The 15,577-nt window shown below is 45.5% G+C and overlaps 1 protein-coding gene across 2 annotated transcripts in view; it reads left to right on the top strand.

The window, feature by feature from the left end:
* Positions 1 to 1,565: 1,565 nt before the first annotated feature.
* The window catches only part of FAM81A (family with sequence similarity 81 member A), a 74,809-nt gene continuing 60,797 nt past the window's right edge, over positions 1,566 to 15,577 (top strand). Inside the window, exon 1 of one of the 2 annotated variants that reach the window (XM_019441938.2) lies at positions 1,566 to 1,676. The gene's annotated coding sequence lies outside the window, so the exon portion shown is untranslated. The remainder of the gene's footprint in view (positions 1,677 to 15,577) is intronic. The other variant, XM_019441940.2, reaches the window with a different exon arrangement.

Raw genomic sequence — 15,577 nt, 5'->3', positions numbered from 1 at the left:
ATACCTGCACACCCTTGCCTTGCAGACATGGTGGCAAAGTTACATATGAAAGTCACTGGGAAACTGAGGGATATTGTTATCACCATGACATAGGATTCAACTCAATATATATTTACTGATTGCATACCATGTGCCAGGCAGTGGGAATCTAAGGAAGGAAAGAAATTAATCATTGAGACTTTGCAGCCATAAAGGGATGCTGTTAGGTCAGATCTCCGTATCATGGATTTCAAGGCCATGTACTCTCCTTAGCACAATGGCAATTTCACATGCATCTGTGATTGTTTCATTACTGCCGCTCAGTCTGTAAGCTCTATGAGAGCAAAGAGCTATGCCTCTCCTCCACCATTGTGTCTCAGAGCTAAGCACAGACTCTAGTATTTGACAGGCATCTGATAATATTGTTGACTGAATGGATGTTACCAGGTATTAACCCTTTGTGTATGTGTGTGTGTGTGTGGGGGGGGGGTATTATCCTGCTTTATAAGTGTGGAAACAACCATAAAATACCCAAGACCTCACAGAAGTAACTGATGAAGGGAGGATTCCAAACCAGCTCAGCTGACTCCACAACCCAGAATCTTTCTACTGTGTCATGCTCCATTCCCTGGGTTGGAGGGGCTCAGACTGGTGGGAGAGACAGACAGGAATGCTTGCACTGGGTAAATACTAGCGACACGAAAGAGAGATGAACCGGAGGCGGTGAGGCGTGTAAAGGTGGAGGTCCGCAACTCTGTTTAAATCCCGCCCACCCAGAGGAAGCAAAACTGAGTGGATCCGCTTGTGCATCCTGCTCAGAGTCCAAATTGAGAGGAAGGGTGAAAGAGTTAGGACGCCCCGGCAAAGGAATGAGGGAGAGGGGAGGAGGAAGGGCTGCGAGGAAGGGTGGTAGCAATTCCTTCTTGCGTCGTCTGTTGCGTCGCAACACAATCCTTGGACCCAGCGGGGGGTGTCAAGGTGATTCATGACATGGCACTTGGCAGCCGAGAGGGTTAGTTCACCTGCACAGGTGGGGCGTCAGCGCGCGAGCTGCCTACCAGACGGTGGCCTCATAAAATAGCTGCTCCTCAATTTGGAAGGGGGGTGGGGGTGGGGGGAGATAAATAACGCTTCCTTGTGGGAAAGAGGTTTAGCGAATACGGAATGCTAGGGCTCTGAAGAGAATTACAGTGCAGGCACCATGGCTATTATCCTAATCGGGCACCATTTCGACACCTCTCCCTTCAAGTCAACCAGCCCTACAACAGGATTTATTTTCCAATAAGCGAAATCCCCGCCCGCCGACTCCGAGCCGCTTGGATGAGAGCTCTGTGGGAAACAGCAGCGACGAGGAGAGGCTATTTTGGGTGTGGGAACGCGGAGGGAGGAGGGGCGGCGCCGCCAGGCTGGGCGCGGGTGCGCGGGGAAAGCCTCCAGCTCGGGCTGCCACGGCAACCGCGTCCAGGCAACGCGCCCGGAAGCGGCTCGGGCGGCGCGCGGCGGCTCGCGCCCCCCGGGAGCCGCGAACCCGGCCGGGCCGCGCGCCGGGCCAGGCGGCAGGCGCGCGCTGATTGGACGGCGCTCCCCGCGGCGCGGGCCCGCAGCCGGGCGCCCCGCACAGCCCGCGCCAGCGGCCGCCGCACCCAGCCGCGCCGGCGAGGATATGGGCAGCCGCGGCGCGCCGGCCCCCCGCGCCGGTGAGTGCCGCGCCCCGAGGGCCCCTCCCCCCCCCGCGGGGCGTGCTCCGCGCCCCGGCGGCGGGAGCTCCCTGGGACGGCCGGTGACCTTGGGGCAGCCGCCGGGGAGATCGGCTTGGGGGGCAGAGCGAGAGCTGCGCGTGGCCCATGTGACGTGTTGCCGGCGAGAGGGTTAACTGCATGCTGACGCGAGGGGATGAAGTTGGGCACAGAACGCAACTGGCATTGCATTTTTGCGGGGGCAGGGGGGAGTTGCGTGCTAGCAAACCAACAGAAGCCGGGAGGGACTGTTGGTGGGAGCTGGGGTGGTGCACAGATTGCCAGGGGGTGGTGGTAAGTCAGCCGTCCCACTAAGAGCTGAGTGACCTTGGACAGGTTAACCTCTCTGCCTCCCCCACCCCTCTCTCATTAAAACGGGCTTGGGCTCTTTGCAGTTCCACAGTGCTGTTGTGCCATTGTACTGTGAGCTGAGAAAGGGCCCCAAAGTATGGTTCTGCGGGTACAGGATGTACAGGACTTAATCATGTTTATTCTGTAAGAGATTTGCATTAATTGGCTCTCAAAGTGGCAAGGAATGTTATCGTTTTATGGAAGATTTTGGACAGAAAGCAGTGGGTGGTCCAGGGAGTGACTTGTCAGGATGCCCAGGTTAAAACCTCTCGGGTGCGCTAAAAGTCATGAACAAAATCAGGGTTAATACTCCCAAGTTGTTCTTTCCTGTAGTTGATCTCATAGGAAACTTTGTATTTGAACAGGTAAAATCAAAACCCAATAGTGGCAGGCAGCAGCAAATTAAGTGAGTCATTTCTTCAGTGTGCACGAGGGGTGTGTGTGTGCGCGCGCGCGTGTGTGTGTGTGTGTGTGTGTGTGTGTGTGTGTGAGCGCGCGCGCGCGTCCCCGGCTGCGCTCGCGCTCTAATCTTAAAGTATGTCCGTGTTAGAAATTATTTCATAGGAGTAACCAGAAATAATGATAGAACCATTTGAATCCCCAAGAGTGCAGTTCCCTGGGAAGCACGGGCAAACATTTGCAGCTTGCTCTTTAAATAGGGAGTTGGGTTTGTGAAAGTAAATATGTTCTTTACTGAGGACCATCCCTAGGATTTGCACGTTGTGTCGGCCTTCGGGGCCCTGTCACGGAGTGTGTGTATGTGAGGAAGGTACTCCCGAGACCGAGTAGGCTGTGACATCTCTTCTATTTTTAGCATTGGCTGGTGCTAAAAAGATACTCAGGCTCTTTTTATATTCTCAGTCCATACACTTCCCTCTTCCAAAGGAGAGGGAAGGGAGGAAATGCCCTGTCCCTCTCATGGATCCTTGGGATTGCCCCTTCTGGCTTTCTGCTCCAAAGCTACCCTAAATATTCATTCCAGTCTGATTTCATCTGTATAAAAATGTGGCTTGGGAAGAAAAACATTTTTGGTGTTAATGAATAAGCTGCTGTGAGCTTGTTTACCTGACGGTTTAATAATCTTTAATGGTTTACATGTTAGAAATCTGATAGCATTCAGATAGAAAAATCCTTACTGCAAGAATTCAGCCACTAAGCCCTACAAATCCTTTCATGAATCACACTTTGTTACACTTGGAAATCTCATTAACAAACTATTCCACCTTCTCTGTCTATAGGCCACTGACCTGTATGTCTCCAAAACCTGCCTTTCAGTGTCTTGTTTTCCACATCCTGCAGCCATACTCCTGTATTTTCGTTTTTCTGCAGCTGAGCCCATTTTCTGTCCCTCCCATAGCATCAGAGTCTGAGTGAACAATTTCTCTCAGAACAGCCCTCTCCTGTCACATCCGAGAGGGATTGGATTTCCGGTTTCTCCGTGCCACTTCCAAACCATTAACCCATCACTAACAAAGTCTTCAGTTTAGGAGGCCATTCTGTCTGCTTGTGCCCCGTGCCCTCCTTCTTCTGTTATGGGTCAGTGCTTGCCAAACCTGGTGGTTCCCCAGAATCACCTGGAGTATGGTGAAAAATGTGGCTCTTTAGACTCCCTCAAACACACCAAATGAGAATCATCAAGACGGGCAAGACCTACAAATCCTTATTTTAAAAACAAACGCAGAAAGAAGAAGGAGGAGGAAGGAGGATGGGGAGAGAAAACAGAGTTCTGTGGGTGATTCTGATGTACACCCAGGTTTGGCAAGCCCTTCGCTTGATGCTACAAAAAAGTGACAGACAGACAAACATGAGCAACCAGCTTGGTTCTCTTCCCTACCTGTCTCTTGCCCGTGACTTTGGGGTTTATGTTGAGACTCTATTAATCCATTGACCTTGAAGTTCCTCAAGGTCTTCAACAGCAATTCCCCCGGCCTTAATTTCCACTTTATTTAAACCACTCACATTTTGCACTTGTCTAGTCTTGGGCATTTCTTCCTCCTTCAAAATCTGGACTTCAACTTGGACTTCAGCCCATTCAACTGATTCTTTCCACTTACTGCACAGGATTTTAGCCATTATTGAGGACTCTGGTTCCTTAATTGCTTGCTGTTCCAATTCCTTTATGGCTCCATTTCTCCAGTTGGAGTCTATATGTTGCCAGCCATTTCGGTTCTGTCTCGAATCCTGGAATCTTTATTCTTAACATATTGGGCTTCTCATATTCCCGTCCTCAGTCCAAAATCACCCTCATTATCTACTTTTTCTTCTCCCAGCCTGCCAAGTTATCCAGGAGAAAGTCACAAAGACCTATGGACCGGTTCCACTGCAAATTTATGCTGGCTCTAATTTCACCTAGGTCCTGCTTTTCTATGAAGAAAAAAAAAATCCATTTCTTATTAACTCTTGACCGCATTCCTTTAGAGGTTGTGCCAGATTTTCCCATTCCTTAAACTTCCAGTCAGTTTCCTTTCAGGAGATAGCCTTTTTTCACTAACAAGATCAACGATGTGCATACCCTGGGTTAGTGCCCTGTACCTCAATATAAGCTCCCACTGTACCCATCCTGCCACCCCAAACATTTTTCTTTACCCATCTTCGTTCTTCTTTATTTCCTCTTTCTCCGAGGGGGGAAAAATGTCTACAAGTCTCCTCCTCAAGATTAACTCACGTACACTCCACACTCTGCATTTTCTGGACTTTTTTTCCCTTCCTTCTTGCCTCATGTGGAAACTTGCTCCATTTGTTACTCCCTTTCTTCAGTTTCTTGGGCCCCTCCTTGCTCTGCCCAACCCTCATCCGAGCATATAATCAGGTCATCCTCCTCATACCGAAAGAAACTGTGCTGGCGTCCCAGCTTTGTCCTAATAGAACTTTCTGCGATGGTGGAAATATTTTGTATCTGTGTTGTCCAGGATGGTAGTCACTGAGCATATGAAATATGGCTAGTGTGACCGAGGAACTCAATTTCTAGTTTTTGTTAATTTTAAATTAATTTAAAGAGCACACGGGGCGATGGCTGCTGTATCTGGCAGGATAGTTGTGCGCCCTGCTGCTGTGTTAAACTATCCTACGGGCTTCCCTCCTTTGACTGCCCCCTCACTGGTCTGGCCCCACCCTCACCTTTGTGCTGAAACTGCTTTGTCGTAGGGCTCCCGCAGAGGTGTCCTGGTTGCAGAGCTGAGGCCTTTACTCTGTCTTTCCCTCCTTGATCTGCCCTGCTGTCTGCTACCCAGATCTTTCTTTCTTTCCTTGTCTCCATGTCACTGGTTATCCACGAGCAACTCGAACCTCTTTTGTCTCCTGTTTCCTCCTGATTTCTGAATGTAGGATTTTTTTTTAATGTTTATTTTTGAGAGAGAGAGAGACAGCGCGAGCAGAGGAGGGGCAGAGGGAGAGACACACACACACAGAATCTGAAGCAGGGTCCAGGCTGTGAGCTGTCAGCACAGAGCCTGAGACAGGGCTCGAACCCACAGACTGCGAGATCATGACCTGAGCTGAAGTCAGAGGCTTAACCGACCGAGCCACCCAGGTGCCCCTGAATGTGAGATTCTGTCAGGTCCTGTTCTTGGTCGTTTTCTCTTCCTCTGCTGGCCTCCTGCCTTCTCTCTCTCCCAGAGTCAACTCCCCTCAGAGCCTATGTTAGTTGTCCATGGGTGGTTGACCTGTGCTTTACTGGGCACCACGATTCACTCGTATCCTGTCATTTTGTCCTCGCTCCGCCTCTGTGAGGCAGATACTCCTATCGTTCCTGTTAATATAGGTGGAGAACTTGAAGCAGAGAGAAATGAGAATAACCGAAGTAAGTGACTGGTTGTGAAGGAGCAGACCTGAGAGAGGAATTCTGGCAATCTGACCTTAGAGCCTGCTCTGACTGGGCTTTCCCAAGGCCCTCCAGCAGTCTTCAAATCTGCATTTCTAGTCTGCCTTCTCCCAAATTCCGTTCGGAATCTGATACCCAGAAGCCCGGCTATTTTGTCTGTAGCTTCCTTAACCATTTCCCCCTTTTTCACTTTTTATTTACAGAAAAGTTGCAAGAATAATTTGAATAATTCCCATCTTTAATTCAGATTCCATAAATATTAACTGTTGGCCACACTTGCTGTATCCTCCTCTTTCTCATTCTCTGTATATGCACATATGCACGCACGCACACATGCTCACTTACATATGTCGTGGTTTTTTCAGAACCATTTCAGAGTTAAGTTGTAGACTTGATGCCCGTGTACCTACCTCCCCCAGTACTTCAGTGTATATTTCCAAAAAGAACAAGGACATTTTCTTGTACAATAAGCATAATACTCAATGATTATTAAGACATTATCATTGATTCTGTACTGTTATCTAATCTATAAACCTTACTCAAATGTCACCAATAGCTCTAATAATGTCTTTATAGTAAAAGAGGAGGGAAAAAAAATCTTTTCCTATGTTAGTTGTCATGCCTCTTTATTATTTTTTTAATTGTTTATTTTTGAGAGAGAGAGAAAGCAGGGGAAGGGCAGAGAGAGAGAGAGGAAGAGTATCCAAAGCAGACTCTGAGCTGACAGCACAGAGCCTGATATGGGGCTCGAACTCACAAACCGTGAGATCATGACCTGAGCCCAAGTCAGAAGCCTAACTGATTGAGTCACCTCGGTCCCCTGCCCCCCCACGCCTCTTTAATTTCCTTTCATCCGGATGGTTCCTCACTTCTTTGTCTTTCATGACCTTGACCTTGACGCTTTGGAAGGGTACAGGCAGTTATTTTATAGAGTATCCTTTAACTTGGGTTTGCCTGGTGTTTCTCATGATGGATTTAGGGAGGCACCCATGAGACGACAGTGTGCCCCTCTCAGTGCATTCCTTCATGATCTCCATGCCTGTCACCATCCTCTGTAACCTGCTCTTGAGCGCTGGCGTTTTCCTAACTTTTCTCCCGTTCTGCACACTCCCACATCCAGGTGGTCATTGAGTGGTGAGGTGCTCCCTGCAGTCTCCCTCAGTTCATCACTTCCTTTCTGTTCCTACTGCCTCTCTCTTATTTTCGGAGTCGGCGCCTCTGCTCACTGTCCCAGCGACCCTCCCAGCTTTTGCTTCCGCTGCGAACCAACAGAACCCACGTGCCAGGAGTTTTCAGTAGTCAGTGCTTCCTCTGCTTTGCCCTCCCTCTACCCTTGCCGATGCTGCCCTGTGTGTCCTTAACTCATCCCTTTGAGCGTCCGGCTCAAATGCTATACCTGACGGCCCGGGTCACATCCGTCCTGCCTTCTGCGTAGAAGCAACGCCTGGTGTGTACCACTTACGTGGCGTGTACCAGCTTCTCTCCTCTTGCGTGGCGGCCTGTTCTCTTTCCCTGTTGAATTGAAGCTTCTGAGTGTGGGGGCTGTGTCTTGCTCGGCACTGTGGAGGCTCAGTGAGTATTTGCTGACTGGATGAATTTCCTTGATTAAAATCATTTAGAAAAATGCTCAGGATGATCTTAGAGTTGTCTGCTAGCCTCTGGTACGTGCTGGCGGGTGTGAGTGAGACCCCATGCCTCACTCCAAGAGTCAGGTAGATGTGGGTTCAAAATCGGGCCTTTTACGAAGTGACGGGTGATTTGAAAAGGTGCTTCCATGTTGTAAGTGGAATAAGTAATTTTCCCCTGATGACACCTTAACTTTGGGTATATGTGTCAAGACAAAGACATGGCATATTTGATTTAAAAAAAAAAAGAGTAGAGAAACCTAACATAGCATATTAAAAATGGCCCATCTAGTTCTTCACACCCCAAATGAGCAGCTGCATGTGTGAGGAGTAGTTTCTCAGGCTCACATCCTGCCTTGGAGCCCTCGGACCACCTGTTTCTCTCCTCTTCATTGTCTAGCCGCCTCTCCTCCTCTGCTTACCCATTGGCACTGCCTCTCTGCCTTCACTCTTGCCCCTCTTCTCCCTTGTCTCTCTTCCTGCCTGTTCCCTTCTCTTAACAACTCTTCTGCTTTCATTCCTCTCTCTGTATGGATTATTCTTCTTTTTGGCTTATTGGATATGGTTTTATGTTCTATGCATTTTTAATATAAAAACAGGTGAGAAGAGATAAACAGGTTTTGTTTGTTTGTTTGTTTGTTTGTTTTACTACTTGCTGGTCTTCTATTGATCCCCCCTCACCCCCCATGGCTCAGTGGTTCTTGGTATTTTAAGAACATTGTTACCAGTTACAATAAAGCGGTTCATTGAGTCACTCATTGAGTTACCTTTTGGGTACACCAGGAGCGGTTACTGGGAATGTGCTGGTTGACAGACATCAAAAGGCCTGAATTTGTCAGTCTCTGTTAAGGCAGGATTGGCATTTGAAGTCAGTAATCAGATTTTATGGTGGTGAGTTGTTGGGATTGTTGGAAAGACATTATTCCTCCTCAAGGCGTGCCTGCGCTTGCTGGCTGGTGGTCAGCTTTTTTCTCATTCTTAAGAGAATGCTTTTGTGCAGATGACATCTTCTCTGGATAAAGTCGCTACAGAAGTGAAGGCAAGAGATTCTGTTGCTTAGCTGAGTGGGGCTTACATACAAAGCGTGTTTATGTGGGAGAGAATGTGTGGGGGTTGCTTTCACATTATGGAATTCTTAAAATTGTTTAACCGGGAAGATGTTATTCAGAAACCCCTGGTGCTTTCAGCTTGTTTTTTGTTTATTTCAGATTTCTTTTTTCCTCATTTTTAATTATCTCTGGAAGAGCTCAGGAGTCCTCCCCTGCCCTCTCTAAAATAGTTATAAAATTAATGCATTGAGCTCAAGTTGTTACTCCAAATAAAAGAGTCTCTCACAGACTCCTGTGTTCAGCAGATACATCCAGCCCCCTCCCACCGTGTATGAGAAAAAGGGCAGAAGCTGGAGGCTGGATCTTTCTTCCGTGGCCAGATGCATAGCTTTTCGGTCAGAGATGCATATAGGCTAGAACCCAGAAGTCACAACTTGCATTCTGTCTACACAAGTGTACAAAGTCATGCCTTCCTCTCCATGGCCCTTGGTGCATCTGGGTGTGTAGGTAATTTAGTAGGTAGAAAGTTTACACCAGCTTTTAGTAATATTGTTTCTGTTCTAGCTGTTGCATTTGGCAGATTCCCTTTTTAACATTTGGTAATGTGTCTTCTCTAACGCTAAAAAGAAAAGTTGCCAAATATAGCTGTTGATCATAATAAAACACCCTAAAAGTAATATTAAGACACTTCTTTGTGGTGTAGGTACATGCATGTATGAGTGCCTGTGCACACTGTAGGGCAACCTGAAGGAGTCAGCCAGGCTTACAGCTCGAAAGGGACCTTGAGTCAGCAATCGATATGTCATCGGGGCACAGCAACTCAATAATTGAAATGATGGGCCTTACCAAATTAGAAAAACAAACAAGTGAACAGATATTTATGAGTGTCTGTGAAGAGGTGCTGTGTTGGGCTTCCAGAATCATTTGGCAGGATGTCCCTGCTGCCCCAAAGTAGCTCAGTTGGGGAGACATAATCCCTGAAAAGTTCAACTAACAATAGAAGATTTAAATAGTATTTCAAAATAGCTGTTATTAATAGACGGGAACAGAAACCAATCTGTTTTTGCAATGTTTCTCCTAAAAACGTTCACATTGTTCTGAAGTATAGAGAATGGATTAAAGTCACATTGGTGGCTATTCCTTGGGTTCTAGGGGTTCAGATGATTCCAGTCCATTTGTGAATCCATCTGGACCTGACAGAGGCCACATGTATGTTGCAGATGTACTGGATCTCTTCAGTTCTGTAGCAATCCCTGTCCTTGCTAGCAGCCACCATAAATGGTTTGAGCATTTTAAGGTTTTTTGTTTTGTTTTGTTTTGTTTTTGTTTTTTTATGGGTCAGAAATACAGCCATTCTTCACCTCTCTACGTTCAACAGAATTCTTCTTGTGAATTGTGCTAGAGTGGAAGGGAAAGAAAATAAGTCTTGCAAAGTGGAATCAAGGCCATTTCATAAAAGGCATTAGAAATAGTTGCCTTGGGACCTGCGGAGGTCCTCACGCTATCTCTGGAATCTAAGATTTTTGGAATGCTGTGCTGGTAGCTCCCACCAGTGGCAGCCACTGGACCTGGACACAATGCCTGATTGCCTACGTGAGGACAATCCAGGGCCTTGAGGACGGCTTCAGTGAGGGCACTGGGCTCAGGCCTCATTATGTACACAGGAGAGAATGGGGCTTGGGTAACAATTCACAGCAAACTGGGAGTTGTTTGATGAGTGTAGAGTTTCAGTTCTGGAAGATGAAAAAGTTCTAGAGGACTGTTTTTTTTGTTTTTTAGTGTGTGTGCGCGCGTGTTTTAAGTTTATTCATTCTTGAGAGAGAGAGAGAGAGAGAGAGAGAGAGAGAGCAGAGAGGAAGACAGAGGATCCCAAGCAGGCTCTGCGCTCACACTCAGGGCTCTAACTCACAAACTGTGAGACCATGTCCTGAGCTGAAATCAAGAGTCGGACACTTAACCAGCTGAGCCACTCAGGTGCCCCTAGAGATCTGTTACACAACAGTGTGCATAAAGTTAACACTACGGTACTGCACATTTAAATTTTTTAAAGATGACAAATCTTGGGTTACGTGTTTTTAACCACAGTAAAAACAAAAAACAAAACAAAAAACCTCCAGCAAACTTATTTTTCTGAACCTTGGAATATCTGTTAAACCCAGAATCAGGCTTGTCTCTTGGTTTTGATGACTGTAAATGGACAATTTCTGATTTTTTTGTTTTATTTTCTCTCTTTTGTTCATTCTTTTATTCCAGAAGTTGTTATTTAAATTTTTGTCACTGTGAAAATAGTGTACTTTTAAAGTGTTTTGAAAATAAGGAAAAGTGGAATATTATTTTGTATTTTAGAGAGAGAAAGGGTGCACAAACGTACCCAATGTCACTATTTATATTTTGGCTTGTTTCTTTACATTGTTTTAGAAAGTTTTTTTTTAATGTTTATTTTGAGAAAGAGAGAGAGAACACACGTGCTGGGTGTGGAGGGGCAGAGAGAGAGGGAGAGAGAGAATCCCCGACAGACTCTACATGGTCAGTGCAGAGCCCGATGCATTGCTTGAACCCACAAACAGTGAGATCATGACCTGTGCCAAGATCAAGAGTCGGATGCTCAACCAGGCACCTCTACATTGTTTTAAAAAATATTATTACTTTTAGTACTGAAGCCCTGCCACACTCCCCTCAGGACAGTTGAGGGATTTCTGGGTTGCTGGGGTAATGTAGAATTGGAAAGAAATGTGAAGGTATGTCAGGGAAGATTCACTTGCCCTTGACCTAAGGTATCCAGAAAGGCACATTTTGGTGGGAGGATGCCCAGTGTCTTAGGGGCTGTGTTGGGGGGTGGGGGGATGTTATAACATCCCCTTCTTTGGTGACTTACCCAAATTTCTCCCGGATGTATCTTATAACCATAATGCCATTTCCATCCCCCAAAGTGTTAGCCTAGTACATTTCTTGCAAGGATGGCTCATCTATCTGTTCTCCAAAACTCCGTCCAGTTTAGGGAGAGGGGAGCTGTCTACTAAGAAGAAGACAGGGCATGCTTACTTGTGCGGTTTCATTTTCTTTGCACATAACTTGGAGGCACTCCTTCAATCTGAGCCCTGTGGTTAATTTGTGGAAACCTCCTGCCATTATCAGTGGTTTTTCTTTGGCTTTCTTTATCAATCTAATATTTTGGCTTTGAAATTAGTTGCACAACTCTCTTCCTCCTCTTTGTACTGAAAACAAATGATTTACCCAAACACCAGCTATTCACATCCCAGAACAATGCCAGCAACTTGGCACAGGGTGGATTGGGGCAGTGGTATTAAACGTAGCTGCAGGTCAAGGAAGTGCGCACTCATAGAAGCAGAGTCCCGTGGTCGGTCGGGTAGGAGAGGGGAGGAAGGCAGATAAGGATGGCCTCTGCACACAGTGGGGTGGTGGTTGTCGTGCCCTTGACTGCTCTACCCACCTCCACAGGCCCAGGGTCTGGTGAGCTCCTCATCTCGGGGAGGAGGAGGAGAAAGAGGGGTAGAACTTAAAAATATGAAGGTCCTTTAAACTCAAGTTAAAATGTTTGTACCATCTAAATTGTGGTGCAATGGAGCCAACTTGTGGTTTCAGGCCCTGTTTATGGTTTTATATAGTATTATAAATCCTTTTTCAAATCTTGTTCTTTTAACAAAAGTAACATTATAGCTAGCAAATAAATATTTTCCATGTTACTTCATAGTCTTTATAACCATTATTTTTTTATTTTTTAAAAGTCCAAGTTTTTTATTATTATTTTTTATTTTAGAGAGAGAGAGGGCAGGCACACAAATGGGGGAGAGGGGCAGAGGGAGAGAGAGAGAGAATCCCAGGTAGGCTCCATGCTCAGTACAGAGCCTGACACAGGGCTTGATCCCACGATCCTGGGACTGAGCCACCCAGGAGCCCTAAGCAACCATTATTTTAAATAACTATTGATATATTCTTGTGTGGATTTGCCATGTTTTAATTAACTACTGTTTTACTGTTGGACATTTAACCAATAGCCATCTATAGAAACACTAACATTTAGATATGATCACATACCAAGTATGGATAAAATGCTTTCGGGCTAGAGATTTGATAAAGATTAGTTACTGTTCTAATTTCATGGTCCTCAGAATGTCTAGGGCAAGATTGCATTCTGTGCATGCACTGAAGAGACTAACACTAGGACTTCCTTCCATCTCATGGTCTTTACATGTTTGTTTTTAAGCGGGGGTGGGAAGAAGTTATTTTCTTTTTTTAATGATGCAACGAAAAATTAAGTTTAAGAAGTAAAACATCAAAAACAATCATATATTTAAAGCCCTTTGTATCCCTGTGTCTGATCCCCTCTTTCTCTCACTCAGTGACAAATATGACTCTGACTTGGTGTCTGCCATTTCCATGCTCATTGTTAGATATAGATTCAGCATATTATTTGCAATATTTTAAATCTTAATAAAAAGGTCTTCATGGGGGCACCTGGGTGGCTCAGTCGGTTGAGCATTGGACCAGCTCAGGTCATGATCTCGCAGTTTGTGGGTTCGAGCCCCGCGTTGGGCTTTGTGCTGACAGCTCAGAGCCTGGAGCCTGCTTCAGATTCTGTGTCTCCCCTTCTCTCTGCCCCTCCCATGCTCATGCTCTGTCTCTCTTTGTCTCTCAATAATAAATAAATGTTTACAAAAAATTTTTTTAATAAAAAAAAAAGGTCCTCATGCTGTCCATATCCTTCTTCAGCTGGTCTTTTTACTTAATATATTTGTGAGATTCATTCACACTGGGACGTGTAATTCAAACCCATTTATTTCCACAACTGGTGGTTCTTCCATTGCATGAATGTGTCATGGTTTATTCATCCACTTGCCTAATGATGGGTGTTCAATCCACTTCCCCCACCCCCACCACCTACTTTTTTGCTCTTAGAAACAATGCTACCTTAAGTAGTCTTGTTAGTGTCTCTTTGTGAACATGCTTGAGAAGTTTCTGAGGTATTTCTTAGCAGTGGAATCATCGGGTCATGGAGTTTGTGCATCGTCAGCTTTACTAGATGTTGAAGATTGCTTTCCAAAGTGGTGGTACTGATTCACACTCCCATTTGGTGTTCCTGTTTGTTTCATATATATTCCTGTCAATCCTGGATCTTGCCACACTTGAGTTTTGCCAATATGATGGGGTGAAATGGTATCCCTTGTGATTTTATCTATTATGGCCAATTAGATTTATTTTATAATTTGCTTCCATTGGCCAGCACAGAGCCAAAGTTATGAAAAAACTTGTTAAAGTTCTTATTCTTCATTGTTTTTTTGAGATTTTATGTATGTATGTATGTATGTATGTATGTGTTTGTTTGTTTATTTATTTATTTATTTATTTATTTATTTATTTATTTATTTATTTATTTTTAAGTCTGCTCCATAGGCAGAGTGGAGCCCACCGTGGGGCTTGCACTGACAACCCTCAGATCAAGACCTGAGCTGAGATCAAGAGTCAGATGCTTAACAAACTGAGCCACCTAGGCGCCCCTTTTTGAGATTTTTTTTAAAGCAAAACAACCAGTTTGGAATTTGTTAAATGACTTAAAAGGTATATTATAAAATAAATAAATCTCTTCCCAGCGAGGAGAACCACACCCCGTGTGATTTGGTATCAGAATCCCAGGTGACTGCAGTTGCGGACTGAATACAGGTGACTGCCGCTTGACTGGTCTCCGCTGTGTTCTGTTCGTCAGGAGCAAGTCACAGGCCCCACCATACTCAAGGAGAGGGGATCACACAAATACGAACTTCAAGAGGCAGGGATCTTGGGGGCTACCTCACACATTAGTCTGTTCCCCACAATAGGTACCAGGTGGTGCTCATCATGTTTCAGGTTTAGATGTTCAGCTCTGCTACAGCAGTCAGAGACCATCCGATTTCAGGAGACAGACTTTGGTTCCCAGCGCCACGAGAAGAGTAGCTGACAGCGGGGCTCATGCTGCTTCCTGCACGTTCTCCTTTTACACACATCCGCATGGGAAGCTAAATGATGTGTGTGCTTGAGTGTGGGCTCAGGGCAAGAGTGAGCAGGAATATCTCAGTGGCTGATGTCGTTGGACCATGAGAACTTAAAACATCCCTCAGCGTTATAGAACTCTTCCTGCTGCTGCAGATTCTTAGGTTGTTGGGAACAGTGATGAATTTTGCCTCTTCACACTCTGCTTTTACTAGATATGCAATGTACACTATCCCCCTTTATGGTCGCACATTCATTCTCTAGTCAGAATATAATTCGGTTGATTAAATTCAACATTATGAAATGTCTTCATTTCTGTCATCTGACCTTGAGATTTGTCCGTCTAGCAAACAGTTCATCAGCCGTGTGCCAGGTGCTTGGGATACTGTGGACAATACAGCTCCTCATGGAGCCCACAGTATAGAGCCAAAGACTAACATTGAACTAGTAATCACAAGTGTGAGGACAGTTTGCCCTGTTTTAGTTGTGAGTTATCAGCAGTGTCTTGGATTGTTCTCACAGATCCACCGGTTTTTATCCCTTCTTGATTCTTTAGATTTTATTGTCTGAGTCTCACCTCAACCTGTTTTTAAAGTAGCTTGCACTCTGCCCCACTGACTTTTATACTACCTACATCATTTCATAAAACAAAGGAAGGAAAATAAGAGACCAAAAAGTTGAACTGAATCATGATTTAAAATAACATTTCAAGGGCACCTGGGTGGCTCAGTTGGTTAAGCGTTGGACTCTAGGTTTCGGCTCAGGTCATGATTTCACGGTTTTGTGAGTTCGAGCCCGGCATTGGGCTCTGTACTGACTGCTCAGAGCCTGCTTGGGATTCTCTCTCTCCCTCCATCCCTCTCTCTCTGTGCCCCTACCCTGCTTATGTTGTCTCTGTCTCTCTCAAAAATAAATAAATAAATTTAAAAAAATATATAATTTTTCAGGGGTGCTTGGGTGGCTTAGTTGGTTCATGTCCGGCTCTTGATTTTGGTTCAGGTCATGATCCCAGAGTCACAGATCCAGCCCCAT

The sequence above is a fragment of the Panthera pardus genome, unplaced genomic scaffold (assembly GCF_024362965.1).
Source record: "Panthera pardus isolate Hobbes unplaced genomic scaffold, ASM2436296v1 HiC_scaffold_24, whole genome shotgun sequence".
Lineage (NCBI taxonomy): Eukaryota > Metazoa > Chordata > Mammalia > Carnivora > Felidae > Panthera > Panthera pardus.
This window is presented reverse-complemented; position numbering and strand designations above follow the sequence as displayed.